Source organism: Thamnophis sirtalis, unplaced genomic scaffold, assembly GCF_051295495.1.
Source record: "Thamnophis sirtalis isolate CommonGarterSnake01/CBP01778 unplaced genomic scaffold, rThaSir2_p1.2 scaffold_9, whole genome shotgun sequence".
Taxonomy (NCBI): domain Eukaryota; kingdom Metazoa; phylum Chordata; class Lepidosauria; order Squamata; family Natricidae; genus Thamnophis; species Thamnophis sirtalis.
The window spans coordinates 56541701-56562773 of record NW_028261389.1 but is presented as its reverse complement, the minus strand read 5'-3'; the positions used below and the strand labels follow the sequence as shown (position 1 = coordinate 56562773).

General features: G+C 39.3%; 1 protein-coding gene across 3 annotated transcripts in view; it reads right to left on the bottom strand.

Annotated features, from left to right (window-relative positions):
* The window catches only part of MET (MET proto-oncogene, receptor tyrosine kinase), a 114326-nt gene extending 97740 nt beyond the window's left edge, over positions 1 to 16586 (bottom strand). For 2 of the 3 annotated variants that reach the window (XM_014076678.2, XM_014076679.2), the window contains exon 1: positions 16250 to 16517. The gene's annotated coding sequence lies outside the window, so the exon portion shown is untranslated. Of the gene's footprint in view, positions 1 to 16249; positions 16518 to 16567 lie in introns of those variants that run through there. The other variant, XM_014076682.2, reaches the window with a different exon arrangement.
* Positions 16587 to 21073: the final 4487 nt, after the last annotated feature.

Genomic DNA, 21073 nt, shown 5'->3' with positions numbered 1-21073 from the left:
AATACTTTCCAAGAAAAGCAAACAGCAGCTCATAGTTATGAAGACTTTCTGTATTATAACTTTGAGAATGTCCTTATTTTTGTCAATGTAAATCTTGCTGATATTGTCATCCAATACTTTTGCTTGCAATAGCTACTGGAATCATCAAAGGCCCTGAGCTTTGGATTTCCCCTCACTGAGGATTACTGTGGTTAGCAAAAAGAGAAAGAGTATCTCTGAAAAATCAGGCAAATGCTCCTAGAAGTTGCAGCTGCATTATTTTGATGATTTAGCACCAAACATGAATGGAGAAGCCCTATAATAATGATGGTTTCCTTTAAATGCTTCCTGGATGTTTGTATGTAAGGAAACATAATACTAAACCAGCAGTTGATGGAGAATAAAGGGAAGTTCAGTTCCAAACTTAAAGACCCGAACAGTAAAAGCTTGATATTTTCATAGAGAAATGAAATGACTGAAGAGTTCATTTAGAAGTAGGGAAATCAAACACAAAGAAATTCACAGCAAAAAGTTAAAAATGCAAGGATGGAAGTCCCACCTATATTTTCAAAACTGTCCTCTTTTCCTAGAAAAGGGCAGGGCTCTTAATTAAATTGTCCCGACTGTGGTTTTGCTTTGATTTACTCTGCTTTAGATGACAAATTGGAATTATTTTCAAACAGGACACCATGACTGACTGCTTAAATGGTGTATTAATAATTCCTGCGATTTGACAGATAATAAAGCTAAAACAGCTTTTATCATAAAATAATATATGAAGGATGTGTGACAGAAACACCAAAAACATTGAGTGTCACATTAAGACGACTGGGTGAACAAAAGCATCCAGATCTCATATTGTTTTAAGAATGTTGCATCAGGTACTTTGAATTTTACTTTTACAAGTAGTGGTACTGCAGAATTGGATGAAATGAAGATGGTTTTGGAATGGAACAGACCACCTCAATTCCTACCTATTCAAATATAGTGGAAAAGGAAAAAAAATCACAGGGAAAATATCTAGATCAGGGGTAGTCAACCTTTTTATACCTACCGCCCACTTTTGTATCTCTGTTAGTAGTAAAATTTTCTAACTGCCCACCGGTTCCACAGTAATGGTGATTTATAAAGTAGGGAAGTAATTTTACTTTATAACATTTATAAAGCAGAATTACAGCAAACCCCTACCCCCCACCATGAGAGCTGGAACGCCCACTAATGGGCGGTAGGGACCAGGTTGACTACCACTGGTCTAGATCTTAAATATATATTTCAAACTTTCATTTATCCCTCTAATTAAAATTTACAGTTAATATACATAGCGGGGGGGGGGGGTCAAATTATTTTAAATATATACCACTCAATCTCCAAAAGTTTGTTTTACTCTGAAGAGTTGATAATTCAATTTTTTAGGATTACAATAAATCAGTACATTATTCGTGAAACAGCTTATTTTATCTAGCCTGAATAAATTCATACCATCTGGATTTTCACTAGATGAGTTCAAAGTAAGTTGCAGAAGTTATATTGCTACTACTTTCATCTAGAGACAAAAAGATCATTTGATCAGCTGGCAGTTTAAAATATGTATACGATTTGCATAAACTGAGTAATGCTTTAAAGTTTCTGTGTAAAGGAGTATCCTAGGAATTTTTTTAAAGTGTTCAGGTTTCATGAGGAAAAGGACAAAGAAACAGAAGAACTCTGCTGTTTATGTTTACAATAAAATACATTTTCAGAGGAATTTCTCAGAAAATATATTAAGTTTTGAGGCTCAGAAAAAATAATAAAGATGGTATCTATTCTTCTATTACCTCTTGCCCGATGTAATTAAAAAACTAGGTAATCAATAAGAAAACATTTTTTATATTCCATTATGAGAGCCAGTTTGGTATTCAGATAGTCCTCAACTTGCAACCGTTCAAAATGATGACAGATTGAAAAAAATAAAAAGGTATTTACAACTTAGACTCAGAGTTTATGAGTCTGGAAACCAGCCAGCATTTATAGCTATCAGTCCTCTGCTCATGTGACCCTGATTTATAATGTTTTTCAAAGCAGAAATTGATGTTTACTTCTGATTTATGGCAAAAATGCCTATTGCAGACAATGTGTTCACTTTACGACTGCTGTGTTCATTTAATGATTGGTGCAGAAAGTTTTAAAATCAGGTACAGTCACATAATGACCCACTTAATGACCAGCATGACTTATGACCATGATTCTGGGATCAATCATGGTCACAAGGAGAGTACCACCTGTAGTAGTATTAAAGCTTGAAACCAAGCTAGAAATTGGCATACCATGAGTTCTAGTTCTGCCTTAGGAATGAAGGGTGGCTGACCTAGGTCCAATCCAATCACTCCTTCTCGGCTCTAGGAAGAAGGCCATGGCACACCACTTCTGACAATTTTGCCAAGTAAACTGTAGGGGCTACTCCAGGCACTCTCCAAGAATCAAAACTGACTCTGTGGAACACATACACACATATTTTGCTCTGCAGCCAAAGTCTAAAGACATATATACACATATTCTAATCTCTATATATGTATATATTTGCAATAGTACAAATATACATGTATATATTTGCAATTATCTGTAGCTCGGGTGTAGAATGAGAGTGAAGGTTCATTCACTTGTGGGTTGGTTTCCGAACATTTCATTACCAGGCTAGGTAACATCTTCAATGGAGTTGAAGTGGAGATGTTCTTTAGTTTATAAGGGCCTTATGTGATGAATAGGTTTTGTGGTGATCAGGTCAGGGTCTTATGATGAGTCTTGTGATGGATCAGGTGTAAGTCATCAGAGTGTGTCTTGTGATGAGTTGTGATAGAAAGGTCACATCAGGTGAAGATCATTAGGAAGTGAAGTGCTGGTTGGGGGTAGGGCTTGTGTTGAGTTGGTTGAGGGTCGGTGCTGTCTCTGGTTGGCAGTGCAGTTGAATTCTGAGGGGTTCGTAGCCTGGTTGTAGGTCAATGTGACTATTGATGGAATTGCTTGTGGAGTGCTCTGAAGAACTCACGAGCATGGCAGGTGGTAGCGTGACCAATGATTTTTGTGTTGCTCCCATTGAACTAGTGCTGTTTGATGTTGTGGTAGGTAGAGATTAAAGATTTGGGATTGTGGTGTTTGACTGCCAGCCAGTATTCCTGGATCCTGGTTTTAACTGGCGTGATGTTTGTCCCACATATAATTGGTTGCAATTGTTACGATTTTGTAAATTACATTGTTTCTTTCATCCTTCTGTATCTTGTCTTCTGGATAATTTCTGGTGGAGTGTAGCTGTGGATTTGAGGGCTATAGCTATTGCTATTCCTAGACACCAAACAGCACCAACACCACAAAATCATTGGCCACACTACCACCCTCATAGCCAACCAGAGATAGCACTGCTCCTCAACCAATCCACACAAGCTCCTCCCAACCAGCATTTCACCTCCCAATTACCCTCACCTGATGTAACCTCATCACAAGACCCAACACAAAATTCTCACTGATGATGCACATCTGACCCTCACAAGACCCTCACTTGATACACCCACACCTGACCCATCACAAGACCCTCACCTGATGGGATCCTCAACTGACGTTACCCCACCATCACCGGACCTACTGACCACATGAAGCTCCCATAAACAGAATACTGACAATGACATCCCCTAAACTCCACTGAAGATGTTACCTAACCCAGTAATGAAATGAAACCAACCCACAAGCTTGGAGAATGAACCTTCACCCTCATATGTATATGTTTTATACACTGAGAAAAGTCCTAGATCTATGGTTTCACCTGATATCAAAACAAATATATTGATACTAATTTTGTTCTTTTGACTCATTCCTAAATAAGAGGTTGAATTATATGCATTGCCATATCAAATTTTGAATTTTTTGTATATACCTGCAAAGCTTGCACCTGTGTAAAGGGGAAGTTCATACAGTATTTGTACTAGGGTTTAGCTAGAGATGTATAAAACTGTTCATGCTGAACTCTTATCATTTGTCTGCATAATGCAAATTTGCATTATTTATTAATTTATATTGCACCTTTATTATTTTTACGAATAATTCTAGGTGGCAAACTTACTATATCTAACACCCTTCCTCCTATTTTATCCACAATAACCCTGTGAAATGGGTTGAGCTGGGAGAGTGATTTTGGGATTGGTCCAAAGTCACCCAATTGGCTTTGATGGCTAATGTGGGACTTGAATTCATGATCTCTTGCTTCCTAGTCCGATGCCTTAACCATTATGTCAATTTTGCTTTGGCCCATACAGTTTTTGCCTCTTTCCTTTAAATTTACTTTCTAACATTACTTGGTATTTATTACAACTCCTTCCTTTCAAGGGTCAAATATCCAAATGTACATCGGAATAGCATTTTACTTTAGTTTGTTGCCAGTATTAGTTGGGATTCAGGATTTAGTGTTCATGGTCTAGGCCCGTGATGGTGAACCTAGGGCATGTGTGTGCCACAGGTGGCATGCAGAGCTCTCTATGCGGGCATGCCAGACCAAGCCCCAGCCCAAGCCATCGCGCATGTATATGCGCCTCCTGCCGGCAGCTGGTCTTTGGGTCTCTACTGCACATGCATGGGGACAGGGCCTTCCCCAATCTCCAGAGTTTTTTTCCCAGCACCCCCTAGCTTTGTCCCACCAGCGCGCCTTAGCTTTCTCCTGCATTTCTGTTGCCCGTGCCTTCCCTGATCTTTGCAGATTCCATCCTCTGCATCTGCCACTCCATGGCAGGAATGGAAAAAAAAGCTAGGGCATGCTGGGGGGAGAAATGTCAAAGATTTGGGAAGGCATGGGCGGCAGGAATGCAAGATGAAGCTAGGATGAGCTAGGGTGTGTGTGAAACTGTGGAGATCACGAGGGGCCCCACGTGCCCCATTTTGGGCCTGAAAATTCTCTGCACCAACCTGGAAGTCAAAATGGGGCCGGGGCGTGGGGGCGGTGTGCATGCACAGGGGGCTCTTGCATTATATTTTGGGGATTGGGGCACGTGTGTGTGCATTTGCTCGCACCCATGCACGCTTTAGGCACTTGGCACCAAAAAGGTTAACCACCACTGGTCTAGGCAAAGATTTCTTGAGTTTTGCCACCAACTGTGGCTGGCATCTTCAGAGGCAAGGACGTCCACTATACAGACTGATTAGTGTTATGTCTGACTATGCGGTACTGACTAGTTTCTAACCAGGTGACCCAGGACGTTCCAGGCTCCAAACTGCTTTCTTTTCTATGAACATTTTGGGAGGGGGGGAATCTCTTCTGTTGCTTCTCCCTTGTAGTTGATATCTTCCCATTGGATTCATCCACTGGAAGACTAGTTGAATTTTAAAAAGAGAGAAAGAAAACAGCAAAGTTTAGCATTTCCCCCATCATATGGACTAGAATGGAAAGGTGGCAAAATTCTTGTCTATTTCACTAATTCTTTTTAAAGTCTATATATCACTATATATCACTGTCACAGTGTAAAATGAGATAGTATAGTATGTGGTATGTAGTATGCATAACGCTCCAGTGAACATGTATGTAAAAACATTAATTAACAAATCTGGTCTTTCCCCATGCCACCACTGTACCTGCTGTTGCAGCAGCAGCAGTAACAACAATGTAAAAAGGTTCACTGTTCGCTAGTCCACCAGCCCAAGATGAAATGGCTATGGAAGACAGTAACTGGAGGAAGGGCTATTGTATAGTGTACAATAGACAACTGGATGTAAAGTGTTTGCTTACAATTAAATGAAGCAACATTTGGCACCATTTGATTTGACCCACATTGGAAAACTTTGCTTTTGGTATGTAACAGGAAAACCCAGGTGAAGTTGACTTTCGGTGGCTAAAGCAGAGTATGATCTTATACATTCTTGCCGTTAAGAAAGAGTTAGTGGCTTGTATTTATTACATGAGGAAACTTGTTGTATGGATCAACCTTAAATATTTTAAAATATGTAACTAATGATAGATAGTTGCCTAAAGAAAAATTGTTTACACCAGGAGTGTCAAACTCAAGGCCCGTGGACCAGATTTGGCCTGAGGGGTGCTTAGAGCTGGCCCGCGGGGCCATCCTGGAAACAGAGAAGGACTGACCCGTGGTGCCTCTGCCAGCAAAAACAGAGCTTGGCAGGGGTGCATGTGGCCCTCACAGGCTCCATTTTTGTTGGCAGAGGGCTGGAGGAGGCCATTGAAGCTGAAAATGGGGCCTGGGATGACAATGGATCCCCTCCAGCCCTGCCCACCACAGATGCCCCAACATGTGTGACCTCCATCTGGCCATGCCTACATATCCACCTGAGGTCAACACAACCCTGATGCAGCCCTCAATGAAATTGAGTTTGACACCCTTGCTTTACACAGATGGCTTTACACATGAAATGGTCATTATATTCTTGTAATAGCTTGGCAAATACACATCTTTTTCTGAGAATGCAATAAGTGAAAGAATGTAAAATTGAAAGCTCCAAAGAAAAGGGGGAAAACCTAAGCAAGTGCAAGGCACAAAAACAGTGTATGGAAAAATGAATGAAAATTTGAAATATGGACATATTAATGAAACTTAACTGAGAATTCAACAAAATGCCAAATCAAAAATAAGACATATAATTGAAGTCAGCCTCTATTTTGCCTATATCATATGGTAGTTAGTATCTCATTTAAACATTTCAGGATTAAACAATTTCTAAAAGATTAGTCAATACACGTGGGAAGGAAGGCTTACTTTAGTTCCAACAGCATCAGATACAGAAAACAGGAAATATATACAGCAAGAAAGCATTTGTTTTCATACAATGGAACCTACAGATGTCTCATCTGCAGATTTTAGACAAGCAGGCATTCCATGTACAATTGCACATTATAGGATAACAGGATTATAAGATTTCCAGGATATTTCATAGCCTGCTAAAACTTGGACAAGGACAAAACACAAACAACTGATACCTATTCTGCTCAGTGCACTGCTCTTAATCAGCAAACCACTCAAGCTCAGGAAGAGGAAATCAATTTTCACAAGTCAAAGACAAACAATTGCAAATTTAGCCAGATTGATTCTACAACCTCTTTGCTACTTTCAGTATTTCTGAGCAAATAGCTCAGGGGTTTAAATAGCAAAGAATTCATTTCAGCAAATATCTCTGCTTTGTTACTAATTTTAAATTCTTAAAGTATAAAGAATTTCAGCAATGTATCTAAGGCACTTTGTATTCCAAAATGTCTATGAACCTACTGAGCAAGGGAAAGGGGGAAAATCTAAGAACATTAAATCTTCTTAAGCTTTTTAAAATTATTTCCTGAATGTATATATTAATGTTATCCCAAAAATACAAAAACCTGAGAATTGCATGAAGACTTCCATGAAGCTCTTCTGAAATAGTGCAGAGATTTCATCATGAATTAGATTCTAGGATGTCTAATGTTATTACAATAAAATAACATAGGATTATGGTTGTCTAAAGAAGCTGGAATGAAGCACATAGAAAAAGAGGGAGAAGAGAGATAGCAATGTATTTTTATGACCTACACAAAAAGAATATAAAGCATTCTACAAAACCTTCATAACCCAAGACGTAATGGCTGGAAATACTTAACATTCCAAGGAATTACAATAAAATTTTAAGTACTGATGTTTGTGGACCTGGTTTTTCTTCACTCAGTGGGTATGCCAGTAATATAAATATACCTCCATCAGTAGAAAAAAATTAATTTTATATGACCCACATTGGATAGATACATTGTGTTATCATCCACCATAAGTGGATAGATATGCGTGGCACGACAAAACCGCGCTCGACTAAAGCGCGCCCGATTAAACCGCGTCACTGACATCATCAACAGGGCGACAACAGCGAGCGCGGAGAAAGGGCGCTTTAAATAGCGCTTTGAAAGCAAGCCGATTCAAGTTAAGGTAAGGGTTAGGTTTAGGGTTAGGTTAAGGGTTAGGGTTAGGTTAAGGGTTAGGATTAGGGTTAGGTTAAGGGTTAGTGTTAGGGTTAGGTTTAGGGTTAGGTTAAGGGTTAGGTTTAGGGTTAGGATTAGGTTTAGGGGGGTTAGGTTTAGGTGTTAATTTTAGGTTTAGCGTTTACAGCGTGCTTCTGTCTCCGCGCTGTTGTCGCGCTGTGATGACATCAGCTACGCGGTTTCATCAAGCGCCCTTTAGTCGAACACAGTTTTGTGGTGGAACCCAGATATGAAATTATTAAGCTTTGGACAGTTGAAATAGCACATCATAGATGGATGCTTAGATTCGCTCAATTCAAATATGAATTGGCAGGCCACTGCAGTGTTGAAGAGGATTATCTTTAAAAATATTTTGATTGTATGTTGTTCTTCATTTTACATCACAATTTCAACTTTGCAACAGTGATATACTAGTTGTATCAGCATTTTTAAAAATATACTTGATATTATACATCCTAATTACGACCATTTTTCTCTTATTCAATACAATGTAGTCCATAAAGACAGGGGGAAAAATACTACGACATACTTATATCAATTGTTTCCATGGTTCTAACAGAGTTTTCTATACATTATCATTCTATATATTCTATATCGGATTTTAAAGGATAGTTTTAGGTACCTGCAAGTTAGCATCATAGAGATCATGCTTTAAAATATATACATACAATGTTTTAAAATACACAGAAATCAAAATCCCCAAAACTACATCTCTAAAACTCCTTTCATAGGTACAACATACACATACACAGACACTCTAATTGAACATCTCAGTTTTAGCACTGCTCCACTGGTAGTTAAGGTAGCATTTGCATTGCAAGTACGTTGTTATTCTATACTTCAGCCCACACTGACAACAATAAAAAGGTGAATGAAATAAATATTGATACCAGGCATTAAGAAAAATATCAGAAAGCAGCATCTAACTTGGCTGATCTCATAAACCAAGCAGACAGTACGTGGATCAGGGAATCATTTGAAAGCCTGAGGCTTGAGTAGAACACTGAAAAATCATCTCAATAAAAAAGGCAATGTCAAACCACTTCCACCATATTGCCAAGTAATCTGTTAAGGTAGAGTCATCAGGAGTTGAGCTTTGTTTAAGTATATGTTTAGCTTTTCACCTTAAAAAAAGCAATTGCAGGTATTTGTCTCTTTTACTATAATTTTGCAACATAACATGAGTAATCCTTTTCCTGTACAGCACATTGTCTTCCTGGGGGCAAATAGGCTGCCAACTCCAAAGATTTGTTAATCCTGAAACAAACAAGTTGGTACACAGGTCCTGTATTTAAAAAAATGTTTTAAGATTATATTATACTGCTGATTAAAGTTCCTAAAAGGGATCTAAAACAAGACAACATCATAAGATTAATGATAAAGGAATTCTGTGCAATATTTACAGCATTTCAAGAAGGTCAACAGATTTTTTTTCTAAAAGAAAATGGCAAATGAAAAGGAAAGGACTCTTACTTAGTCTCATCTTTAAATATTTCTCTGTAATATTTCACTGAGTAAAGAAATTTGTTCAAAAAACTTATTGTAAAATGCATGTATATCAATTATCAATACTTCTAAAATAATAGGTATGTAAAAAAAATTACGAGAGATACAAATACAATGAAAATTCATTGTTAGTAGACATGGCCTACATGTTCAGCAATATTACTGTTTTTCCCTCTTAGTTTATTATACCAAAAGGGTTCCCAAAGTGTAGATTAAAAAAGAAAAAAGCAAGAAGAAAACTATGCATCTTATCTCACAAAGCTGCAGGATGATCAGGTTCTTAAGACAACCATTTTTTCCAGGGTACAGAAAGTGTCAAATCATAATATACAGTCAATAGAGATAGATAGATAAACTTTATTATGGTTTTTACCAATATATGTACATGTATGTATGCATGTAATGTGTGTATACCGATTCACATTCATATACACACCATATATATATACACATGTACATAAAATATATAAATATACATTAAAATGGTAATTAAAACAATTAATGTATAAGTTAAAGGAGAAAGGAAAGAAAGAAGTTTTTTAAAGTTATTGAAAAAAGCAGTTTTGTTGGACAGCATTTGTTGCTCTTACAGCAGCTAGGCAGAATTTAGCAATATTAAGTGATAGTTCTTACTGTCTACTCTTCTAGATGTCATATTGCCATCCTATATTAACGATCCTCTCCTTGAATTATTGTTGAATTATTGTTTTGCATAGCTGTATACCATCCTTTGTACCACCTCATTAGATAAACCATAGGCTGCCAACTTTTGTCTAATGGGTATTTCGAAGTAGGTTGGAAGTTATAACTGTTAATGAGGGATGTTAGGTCTGTTTAATTAGTTTTAGCCAGTAGTTAAAAATGGCAATGAAGATTCTGACTTCTATTCTTGTAGTTCCTAATTTCTACACTACTAAAACTCCTGTTTGTAACTTTCAATTAGCCCAAACGGTGCAGCATAATGAAACATTTTTTGAATCAACGTATCTCAAATCCGCTAACCTAAAGAATGCAAACAAAATCTGGGACCCATTACTCCAATGTAATTGAAATACAATGCACTTATATTCACAAAATATGGCTGCTGCACCATTGCTACAATTAGCCACAGACTGGTGATTGTGGTTTCTGACACTCCCTGCCAGCTTTCTACAGGTAAAGTAAATGGGGAAGCTGACAAGAAGTTGGAAGTCACTGATTTTTTTGCCTGCCCGTTTCTCTATTTAGGTAATAGAATATTTTTCAAAGGATGACCCAACAGGTTCTTGTTCTAGTTTTAAAGCTATGTGAAATATACATCTGGAGACTTGCAAGATTGAACTTAAGAACCTGGGTTGTACCCTCTCGGGTGCAGTTAGGTTAGTGTAAGGTCCCATTTTAGTCCCATATAATAGTTATGTCATAGTGTTTGCCTCAAAATGTTTTAGACAATCTGAAATATAATGGAAACCTTTAGAGAAATAAAAGAACAGCATAACTGTGGCATTTGTCTGGGTAACCCGCCATATTGAGCCAAATGTGGGTCCCTGCATCTCCAAGAGTGACAGATAATTCCCAGGTAGTTAAACCATTGATATACCAAGTATGACTTTTAGGTCTTGTGCTAAAGGCCTTTTTTTATATATATATAATTTATCATCATTTTCTCTTTTTCACAACCATGGACAAAGAATCTAAGAGGTCTTCATATCTCTGCCACAGATAATTGACAGAATAACCATTTCATCAGCATATAGGAGAATTGAAAGATATCAGCTAATTTCGGTAGGAATACACAAAATCATGTATGAGAGAAATTTATTTATTACTCACTTCAATTCAAAGACCTCTGGCAATTACAGTAATGAAACATAGGAAATAACTAAGTAACTAAAATTACATAATTATAAAATCACTAATGCTTTATATCTCTCTGTAGACCAGTGATTCTCAACCTTGGTGACTTTAAGTCCTGTGGACTTCAACTCCCAGAATTCTGGGAGTTGAAGTCCACAGGACTTGAAGTCACCAAGGTTGAGAAACACTGCTGTAGACCTTCCCGAACAGTTGATTTTAAAACATTTCTGTAAAGCCAAACTGAAGAGGCCAATCTCAATTCAAGCCATGGGCTGTTTCAAAGTACTAATACTGATGCTGATACAGAGAAACAGCATCTATGAGTCTGACTCGTGAACCTTGTGAGGACTCCTGGTTGTTTAATAGTAAAAACTATTAGGGCAGGGCATTTCTGGTTAGAAAAAGTGGTACCAAAAAGACTATTATAACACATTATAGGAATGAACATTGAATTATGTTTTAAGCTAATTAGAAGTCGATGCAGGTCCTGGGGCAGAGTTTCATGATGGTGTCAGTTAATAAATGGCCAGTTGCATCCTGGATTAATTGAAGCTTTTGTGTGATCTTCAGGGGCATCCCCATGTGGGGCATAATGCAATAATCCACACATGGTAATGAAGGCATTAGTGAACATCCTATGAATTATTTGATTAAAAATAATCACATATATTCTGAAATCACTAACACATTTTTTTCATTATTTTGGACACCAAGTAGACCCTCCATTGCTAATTATAAATAGATAAGCATATTCCACTTATTAGAAATAATGTGGTACACAAATCAGTAGCATGGATTTGATCTCAAAAACTAATAAGAGGTCTGGTGGATATTTGTAGTTCAATGTAATATAGTTATTGGAATGTTTCCCAGCCATAACAATGAGTAGCACATTCCATAAAAGCCACACTTCTTAACACTATACAGAACTAATTATATACAGAATTTTTTACACTGGCCAACCTTCAATTAATAAGACTATACACCAGAGGTGGGAAATCCAATTTTTCATAAACTACAAGGCTCAGAAACCCCAACTAGTATCCATGCTCAATGAACTGTTAGAAATCTTGCTTGCAATCATCTCAAGTTCATCCCTTCCCCTCCTGATGCCCTATGTAACTATTGGTTATATGCTGCCTCATTGAAACACTAAGCTCTGTACCAGAGGATTCATGTTTGGATCAGGTGGAAACTTCTGGAGTAGTCATGTGACACTCACAAAAAGGCTGCTTGGGTAGATGTGGCTACTTACAGTTACCATTTATCAGATGGCGTTAAGGTTGTTCATTGCCTCCCTTTCTAAATCCCAATTCTTAGAGGGTGCTGCCTACTAATTTGCTCTTAAAGGAAGGGAAATACAGACTTGAAGAAAGCACTGGACTATAATCATCAACCTTTTTTTTCCCCAAGAATGTTGCTGGGACTTCCATAAGGGCCTAGGACACTTAGGAAACTCAAGATTCCAGTCATGCCAATTGACTAATAAATGTCATTCCCTAACCAGGGATCTTTCAGGAAAGGCTGGCCAACTACGTTTATCCTCCCATCCTAAAAGCCTTGATTTTCTGTATGTAGGTTGGCAAAGACATCATTACCCAAATGATGTAAAATGAGCCAAATAATTAATTTGCATTGTTGTACAATGATGTCATCATGCAAATGACATAATATACCACTAAGATGTTGTGGGGTATGGATAATAAACATTCTTTCCCCCAATTTACCCTTTAAAATGAGGTTTAACTATACTTAAAAACCATTCTAATTGACTTTATAGAAATTTGGCATTACTACAGTCTGACAAACTGATCATGTCATCAAAGTATGCAATCATCCCCTATTTTGCTGACAGAATGCAAATCATTTTTGATATTAGACATAGTCATAGGGTATAATTGCATAAGGCAATCTTCACTAACCTGGTGTTCCCTAAATCAAAGGCATGCAATTTCTTCCAGTCCATGATGGTCTTTACTGGTGTGTTGGGGAGATACTCCAAAGAAAAACTGGTTTTGCATTAGGACTTATGGAAGTATGGACTTGTGGATGTCTTATTTTTTTCCAAAATCTGTATAGTCGTTAAACAAATCCAGCTTTCCCAGTGGACAATTTTTGCCAGATATTGACAAAATGTATCATAAATCACAATCATGTTATTGCAGGACATTGCCACTGGTCATAAATGTGAGTCAGTTGCCAAGCACCCAAATTGCGATCATGTAACCATGGAGCCGGTGTGACAGTTATTAAGTGCAAGTACAGGTCATAAATCACTTTTTCGAAGGCCATTGTAACTTTTAACTGTCATTAAACAAACAGTCATAAATTGAAGACTACCATAAAGTATATTCTTCTCAGGATTAGCTATTCAAAAATGACAAATAAACTTTCCTTTAGAGTCATTCATTCACCGCAATGCAAACCACAAAATACAGGGAACACATTTTCTATGGCTGCCAACACCAATCAAATGTATCTAATTAAATATATTACAAAACCACAAAGTTTGCATGCCAAATTCAAAGTTCTCATGATCAATTAATATGCTATGTAGTTTGAAGCCTAGCTATCTTTAAGGTGGCCTGCTCCAAAGGGTATCAGTCAGTTCCACTGACTACACTAATCCTAATTCTTTTGCAGACTTTTATGGTGGCAAATGATTGAACTGCATTGTATAGCTCTCCTATAAATCAGGTATAAGATATTCTCCAATCAAACCGGCATAAAAGTAGATGTCCTCAGAGGTGTTGCAAGTCCGGAAACCCTTCTCCTTAATTTAAAAAAAGGGGAGGGAGAGTTGGTTTCAATCCCAAACATTCCTGATTCTGCACCTACCAGATTAGCACCAGGACCAAGGTGCACAAAGATTTTCTTAAGCACATTTCTAAGAACCAGAGTTCTTAGAACTCACACACAAGGGGTGTGATCAGGAAATTCTGGCAGCCAGACAAGCTCACCTGCAAAGCGTCCAAGGAAGTCATCCTCTCCGGTAAAGGCTGCCTAAAATGGTCTGTATTGAAAGGACTATCCCCTTCTGCCAGCCCCTAAAATCTTCGCATGGTTTTTTGCCTCTACCGCTGCTACCAGCAAGCTGACTCAGACTGCCAGCCGCCCAAATTCTTTGTAAGCAACCCGCGTTTTCAAGCTTCCTCCTGCCGCTTCTACCCTTTCTCTTCCCCCCTCCTTAGGATACAGTCATTCCTGAATCATCCGGGATTCTATTTCAATAAAAAAAAGAAAGACTTATGTGCTTCCTTATTCTCGTCTCCACTTTACGCACTCTGTCCCTCCTCCCACCCCAGTCTTCCTCTAGAAAGCAGAGAGGATCCGTTGGAAATATTCTCCCTCGCGCCAATTCAATCCTAAGAAATCAAAGCACCGCCTCGTGTTTAAACTAACAGACAGGCCAGCCGCCTCTCCCAACTCCACGGTACAGTGCGGAATAGTTCGGAATTACTTATCGTAAAGCTCTGCGAACGCTAGAAACAAGGCTAGGCGGTATTCTCCGTATCAGTTCTTAAATTGGGAGTAATTAAGCAAGCAGGTAAATTGGGCACAATCTGGGGATCATTGAGCCATTTGTAATTGCTTGTGAATCCAGTTGGGATCCAGTTTGTAAAAGAGCAAAGTAGTGGGGGGGGGGAGTAATGACATTATTCGAGAGCAGGAAAATGGGTAACTGGGTCAGTTGAAGAATCACTGCTCTATATTCTCAGAAGCTGTTTTTAACGCACCGTTTGTTCCAAGATCGATCCTTATTTTATCCTCCAGGATTCCCCCCCTCTCGCTCTCGAGCTTTCTCGACACCTGCTAAAGCCAGGCCTCCTCACGTGGAGAGCACCTCGAAGCTTAGTGCGCATGCGTGCATATTTCCTTTACCCTAGGCAAAAGGGCGAGGAAGGTGTGTTCCTGGAAGAGAACGTCGCCCAGATCTGCGAAGCTCGCAAACAGAAGTTATTGCAACGTCTTCTGGTTTAGAAGCGCCACCTCTTTAAAAAAAACTCCACGAGAACTGGTAGCTTACTCAGTGGAGGGGGGGGGGCGCTTTGTACCCGCTTACAGACCGTCTCCTTTTCATGTTATGACCACTTCCCATGTTCCGGGAATGATCCCTGGCAAATAACAAAAACAAAAAAAGGCACGTTTAGGGCTGAGCCCAGCTGCGTCCAGGCACATCTCCAAAAGCAGCAACACCGTCGCCAAAAACAAAAACCCAGCCGCTCGATACCTCAACAGCCAATTGCCACGCATATCAAGCGCTCACCCAAATCGACAGCAGCGACGGGTCAAAATGAAATTCCGCTACCCTGGAGAGTGAAATATGAAACTCACTAAATGACGCGGTGGCTGGATTCGCAGCATACCTTAACCAGGTAACTCGCCCCTCCTTGCCTAAACGAACGGCGACGGGGTCGCATCGTATACTAGGTTAAATAGGCGAGTGACTGATATGTGGGTCCGTGGCAGCGTAATCACTGTTTTAATTTCTGGGGCTAAAACACTCTATGCATTTAATAGTGAGTCTGTCAAACGAAACATTTAAGAACCAGCACTCCCTTAACAAGTCACGCCCCGATCTAGGTTGTAGTACACTTGAACCAAAGACCGTAAGCAGGCATGAAGTCAGCACATGCTCAGGGGCACTCCCCTTTCCTACCATTTACCTCCAAACCACCTGCAATCGAAAGGAGGGCGGGGGGATAAAGGTTAAGCGGTCCCTCAAGCACTCTTTCGAAAGCAACCCCCCTGCACTACTACAAAAACTAGCCGGTTTGCGGAGATGAGCTCAGGACTAGGGTCCAACTAGTCACGTCTACGCAAGAGATACTTCTGCGGAACATAGCACGGGGTCGTGCAAAGCCCCAGAGCTAATGGCTGGTGCATTGCAGCGGCGGTTTTGTGCCTGGATCCCTTTTCCACTCCGTGAAGCGTACGCAGCCCGCGGGGATCCTTAGGATTACATACCTTCAGTGCTGAAGGCGAGGGCGCAGCTGTTCAGCGGCCGGGTCCTTAGCATCTGCCTTCCTTGCTCCGTGTCCCACCAATGGGCCGGACTCCGGGAGCCACACGCTTTCCCTCTCCCTTCTGCGGCTGAACCACCTGGAGGAAGGACGCCGAGACGCCTCCGGCGCCGCCTGCGAGGGAGCCTCTCGCCGTGGCTGTGACGGGGCTTGAGCGAGCTCCTCTCCCGCTCTGGTGGCGGCTCGCAGCTCTTGCGGCGGCTCCGAAAGGCTTGGCGCCCCTCCCTTTCCGTGCGGTCCTCCTGACCTGCTTGTGACTCACCAGAGGACGAGTGGGGTTGTGTGCTTGTGTGTCTCTCTGTGTGTGTGTTGTGTACCGGGTGCGGGAACGCTGGCAAAGGGCAACGCGTCTTTCAGTTCGTCGGGGCCAACTGCAACAGACGGAGGATCCACTCTCCCCCTTTCCCCTTCGTCGCCACAAGCAACAGAGGCGCCAAGGATCGCTTCCCGTTGCCGCCAATATTGCCCCACTTTTCCTCTTCTCTTTCCACGCGCGCAGCCGGCTTCAGGTGATTTCCTCCTCCTGCCAGGGAAGGAAGCGTCTTGGGAGGCAGCGCGGGAAGGAAAACGCACGGCTGAGTGGAAGAAGAAACGCTTATACTTTCCCAGGAGTTGCAGAGCGCAGAGACAAAGGCGCAGGAGGAAAAGAGCCTCGCTCAGCTATTGTTAGCCAACCTTCCATTGTCCTGAGGGAGGCGGCCGGCGACGAACTACATGGATTACTAAGCAACTGAAAGAAATGCTTCTTCACTCAAGTGACAGATTTCTTAAGGCGGTTTCTCTTTAGGAAGTTGGATTTCACTGCTCTTTGTGTAGCTGTAGAGAAGACTTGGCCAACAAGACTGAACGTTAATACTACTTCCCTCTTCTGTGACTTGAAAGGACAAATACTAGTTACAGCCCCCACCTCCCATCGTAAAAGATGAGGGACATTGCATTGGCTGGGCTCCCACATTAACATGGGTGGCAACTAAGTTTAGAGCGGAGACTTTTAAAAACTAGCAAGATGTTATGGCAGCTTTCATGAAGGGACGCGTCATCAAAATGATGGTTGCACATTACCCCACACTTCTGCAACATGGTCACCTCCAATTGTTTTGGACTTGAACCCTCATTTCTCCTCCTGGTACTTTTTGGTTGACTCACGTTTATAGCTGCTGAATTCAAATAATTTGGATAGTAGCACACTGCGAAAGGCTGCTGCAGTTCATGAAAACCGAGGGCACAATAAAACCATTCAAAATGCCATCAATGCTCTCTGTTGTCATATTTATGCCTCAGTGCCTGAAATTTAACACTCCACACCAGACATCATCTGGGTGTTCTATTTTTTAGATTACTTTTTTCTAGAGGACTTGACAGCCTATTCTACATAGAGACCCTAGAAATACAAAAATTGAACTCAGTGGCATTTCACTATTCACCAATCTCTACAAACTAATTTCTATCCTAATGGTTTGGTTTGGTGTATGTATGTATGTATGTATGTATGTATGTATGTATGTATGTATACACACACACACACACACACATGTCTTCATAATAAGAAAAAAGAAAATTAAACCAATTCTCAGCAGGTTTAGGCTAAAATGTTGCTGGATAGTTTGTGATGGTTTATGACCCATAAACAACCAGTATGGTTATTTTATGGCTGGGTATTCTGCAAGACTGGGTAATTGAAGTTAATGGAGTGAAACATAGTTCTGATCCCTATGAGTTATAATGGCATGTAAACACAGCCTTTATTATGTTCAAGTATGAGCATGTATCAGCTGAGTGTGTGACTGCACTTTTAAAAGCACCCCTCTGCCCTTTAGATTGGAAGAAGTCAGATCTTGGTTTTAGCGCTGCTATCAATAGGCACATAGGAAATAAAAAGAACAACTCACATTACTAATTTTTATAAACACCACTATATTTAATATCTATTGATGTTTCTTTCCTGGAGAGAGTATTAAACAATGCAAGCTGTTTTCTGACTAATGCAGTATAAATGAACAAGCGCATGTTGGGATAAGTCAGTTTATATTCAAAAACAGTTGGTAAATTACAGTTTATTGGCAGATTTTTTTAAAAAAAATGCAGTTTAGAATAATATATTAATGTCTTCTGAGAGATGAATATTTGATGTTCACATTTCCCTGCAGTAACTTCATTTTGTCTTGCTATTATCAGGATAAAATATGTAGACTCAAAATACAAATATTTGTTAACAAATATTTGTTAATACAAATAACGATTTCTACCTGCATCTTCACTCCTAACTACAGAAGCCAGTTTTTCAATTAACCATATGCATATGTCCTTTGACACTTGAACCTGCATAAAACAAAGGCAGAAAATTGTAGCATTTAGGGAGTATGAGTAATGTTTTGTTTCCTAATGTTTTGTTTAAAAAAAGTGTAAAACACAAATGTTGGTGAAACCTTGTAAGTTTTCTAAATAGAAGATGCTATAAAATATAATGTCCCTATCCTCCATTTAAACATAAATTGATGTCTTTTGCTTTTCTTCTCTATGCTGACCTACTGAGATAATGCAATGGACCTCTGAGAAAATTCAATCTGTATTCTCTCTGTTGTGACTGTCAAAGGTGAACATCTTTCCCCAGAGACTCAGATTTAAATCACCACATAAACATCATCAAATCACCATCTATTTGTGGATATATGACTCCCAAGAAGAGTCGAGTACATGGATATTAAACACTTGCACTGTTCTGCCTATAATACTCTATTGTATATATACTCCAGAAATAGGGTCTCTTGAACCAACTACTTAAATTATAAAAGTGAAACAATTGGGATGTGTAATGAGCACTTTGATAACCAAACCCTTGCAAGCATGAGCAAGCAAGTAGAATATAAAATATTTTGGGCCAAGTAAGCGCATTCATAAACTATGGAAGTGCTCAGAATTAGAAGGATTGGATGCCTGTTCTTAAATTGGGATGCTCAGCTTTCTTTCCAAGTCAACCCAAATCTATTCTTTCTATCTTTAGGAAGGATTGCATATAATGTTAGTGTTCAAGAGTTGACAGAAACAATTTTCCTTTTTACTTCCAATCCCTTGGATCCAGTTTCAAGATAACCTATAATCACTGTGTTCCAAGACTGTGGAGCAGAAATCAATGCCGTATTCCAAGCTGCTTCAGGTTTGGTAACAAACCCCTTGCTACTATCGCATGTAAAATAAAGGAATGGCTTGTACCCAATCATCAATCTTAATGTTAATTTTTTGTTAATCATTTATATATTCCAAGAGTTTTGTGAAAGCTGCTTTTCTTCTTTGTAGACCTGAAGCCCATGAACTGAGAGTCAGAGGTTCCTGCAAATGGAGGAATGGATTGCCCACAAATTACACAGATGTGCTGTGTTTAAAAGAAGCAAGCAAACAAAACAAAAGATTCGTTTTATTGTGGTTTCAAATACATGGCAGAAATGAATAAGATTATCCCTGAAAAATAGTCTGTTATCATGGTATCACCAGAGCTCTTTCTGAATAGAAACACAGTAGTCATGTACAAGTGTCCTATAAAGGAGTTGAGAGACTAGATCAGAATTAAACATGTTTGCCCAGTAATGTTTCATGGGCATCAGTATGAACTCAACTTGGCTTTATTTGAAAAAGATCAATCACTAAAGATTAACTGATAATGATTCAAAATACTTTATTTGTTTACAAAAAAACACCATAGGAGAAAAAAAGATGTACATATATTTGCTATTAGGTGACAAAATATTGATTTTACATCACATTTCCAGTAAAATGTTATAAACTAAATACTGTCTTTCCTCACCTTGTCTTCTGCATCATTTACTGGCCAACTTCATATATTGTGCTAAGCCAAAATAGGTAAGGTTGCAGCTTAACATGATAGTGAATCAAGCCTTCTGTCTAAACTTTTTTCCCTTCCCTCATATTTATATTCAGTGGGATTTTACTTGTACTGTTTAGCTTTATTTATTTATTGTCCATCTTGCTATTAAGAGTGATTCTGCTCAGCTTTCCATTCAGAGAGGTCCAAAGAAACTGCTATCAGGAACCATATTCTGACAATTCATTCCTATAACTGGGCATCATGGATTACCATGAAATTGTGGAATGCATGGTGCCTTAAGGCAAATCCAGAATTATAGTCCTAACCATATTATCTCATACAGGGGTAACAATCCTCAAGCTGAACTTGTTTAAATAAAAAAAAATGTATGTGGTATCCAGATGTTTAAAATGTGCTAGAAAAGCTGCAGATGAAAATATTAGTCTGCCGATGCCTTTGGAAGTAGAAAAGCGAGTTCCCAAATGCTTTATACAGAATTACATTTTGGAGTCATTTGTTTAGAGAAGAAAAAATGCAGGATAAAATTGCAGAACTTCCCTCATCTATAGCAGATATTGAAACTTTTGCAATCTTTTGAAATTTGCAATTTCACAATCTCTGTTTTCATCTGCGATGGCCTCCTGCAACCCTCCTGCAGCCCTCCCGAGCTGATTTTCACTGGCAGAGGCACTGTGGGCTGGTCCTTTGCTGTTTCTAAGGTGACCCCACAGGCCAGATCTAAGCACCCCTTGGGCCGCATTTGGCCCACAGGGCCAAACCCCTGATTTACATTGTTGAAGATTTCTGTCATACCACCTTCAAGTTTCTCCTTTTGCAGATTAAATAGTTTAACCAATTAGTTTCTAGTTGCCTAATCATTACATATCTTCTCAATTCACTCTGATTTGTTGATGTTCACTTTAAACTACGTATTTCAGAACTAGATGT